The sequence below is a fragment of the Octopus sinensis genome, linkage group LG22 (assembly GCF_006345805.1).
Source record: "Octopus sinensis linkage group LG22, ASM634580v1, whole genome shotgun sequence".
NCBI lineage: Eukaryota > Metazoa > Mollusca > Cephalopoda > Octopoda > Octopodidae > Octopus > Octopus sinensis.
The window spans coordinates 22,563,316-22,565,815 of record NC_043018.1 but is presented as its reverse complement, the minus strand read 5'-3'; positions in this window follow the sequence as shown (position 1 = coordinate 22,565,815).

The following is a 2,500-nucleotide window of genomic DNA, read 5'->3' as shown; positions in this document are numbered from 1 at the left end:
GGGCTAATCAAGGGAGGACAAACAAGGACAGACACACGGATTAAGTCGATTATATCGACCCCAGTGCGTAACTGGTACTTATTTAATCGACCCCGAAAGGATGAAAGGCAAAGTCAACCTCGGCGGAATTTGAACTCAGAACGTAACGGCAGACGAAATACGGCTACGCATTTCGCCCGGCGTGCTAACGTTTCTGCCAGCTCGCCACCTTAAAATAAAGTACCAGTCATCTACTGGGGTAGGTATATTAATAGGTTATTTAATTATTTCTTATTAGTCACGGCGGCGGAGTAATTTCTTAGTGACATTTCTTCCGGCTTTACGTCTCGAGTTCAAATGCCACCGACGTCAGTTTTACCTTTCATCCTTTTGCAGTGGATAATATACGAGTCTCTTTTGGTGTACGACCTTTTAAGTATAAGAACCTAATCGCTAATCTGCATTCAACTGCCTCCATTATAACACCTTAGTCCACTTCAGTAGCCGTAAAGCACGAACGAATACTGATGGAAAGTTGCAATTTACAATGTGACATTTAGAGACATGAATTTATTGGCACTCCGTCGGTTACGACGATGAGTGTTCTCGTTGATCTGATCAACGGAACGGCCTGCTCGTGAAACTAACGTGCAAGTGGGTGAGCACTCCACAGACACGTGTACCCTTAACGCAGTTCTCGGGGATATTCAGCGTGACACAGAGAGTGACAAGGCTGGCCCTTTGAATTACAGGCACAACAGAAACAGGAAGTAAGAGTGAGAGAAAGTTGTGGTGAAAGAGTACAGCAGTGATCGCCAACATCCCTTGCCGGAGCCTCGTGGGGCTTTAGATGTTTTCGCTCAATAAACACTCACAACGCCCGGTATGGGATTCGAAACCGCGATCCTATGACCGCGAGTCCGCTGCCCTAACCACTGGGCCATTGCGCCTCCACAGAGACATGTATAATTATATCTGTACAAGTTCCGTTTCCTGCAACAACCGGAAGTGATACAGGGAAAATCTTCAATGTACACCCCATGTAAGTAACAGGTCAATGAAATCGACTTCCCTTTCACGTCAAAACTCCCAGATTTGGCCTAAAAAAATTAGAAAGAATTATTTCTCCTTATTTCTGGCGATGTACTAAAAGGGGGAAAATCTTTTAGGCAAAGCACAATTGTCTAATAGATAATAATTTCAAATTTTGGCACCAGGCCAGCAATTTCAGTGGTGGTGGTGATGGTGGTGGTGGTGTGTGCGGTAAGTCAATTACATCGATCCCAGTGCTCAACTGGTACTCATTTTATCGATCCCGAAAGGATGAAAGGCAAAGTCGACCTGAGCGGAATTTGAACTCAACGTAGCGACGGACGAAATGCTGCTAAGCATTTTTGCTCGGCGTGCTAATTAATGGTTCTGCCAGCTCGTCGCCTTAATTGTCTTATAATTACTAAGGTGGCGGGAGGACATGAAGTGTTGTGAAATTGGTGTTTTACAAAACAACAAATGAGAAGCGAGATGGTCACGTGGATACTGTATTCAATTTGCTCATCCATCCATTCAACCATCCATCCATTCAACCATCCATCCATCCATTTATCTTTCTCCGTTCACTATTCTTTGGAGGCGGAGGTGGTGGGTAGAGTCCTCAGGTACATCCTCCTCCTCCCCCATATGATCCTATCAAAAGCAACCGTAATTACACTTTCCGTCTGGATTCTCAAACGTGACCAGTTGAGATAATGGACCAAATGCATTATATCCAAACTAGCAGTATCGCCCGGCGTTGCTCGGGTTTGTAAGGGAAATAACTATATAAGCATTTTTAGATAGTTATAGCCAAAAAATAGCAAAAAAATGGGAAAAAAAAGTGATGGTAAATTTTTTTTTAAATCGTTGACTCATCGTAGACATTTTTAGAGAGTTACTTCCCTTATATAATAGCGAAAAATGCATTAAAATGGAAAAAATGATGGTAATTTTTTTTTTAAAATTGTAGACTCATCGTAGACGCGCGCTAATACCCAGAAGGGCTCGATATGAATCACGACTATAAGATACCCGGTTTTGGTTAAACTGCACCGCAAAATGTGGGAGTAGTTAGGAATCTAAATCGTAGGAGACAGACACACAACTTGACTTTTATATATAAAGATATCTCTTGGTCTACTCCTATATCTCCTACCAGTTGGTTTGGCTAGAAGAATCCATCTAACGATTCTTTCCCCGAGCCATTCTCATCACCTTTCCGTAGTACCGGAGCTGTGTCCGCTCAATGAGAAGTGATGGCTTGCCTTAGAGAGACTATGAGATCTTTCTCAGTTATGTCTTATTTGTTCATAAGACGTGATTTCAGATCTGGTCTATGCATTTCTTTGTCTTTCTTATAAGATCACACATTGTCGAAGAATTTCGCAGTCCCTCTCAATTCATCTTTCCGTGATCTTTGGACCCCGTCTAATTTATGGCCTTATAACACTTATTTATCTATCGATGACTGTTTATCAATTCTGATTTC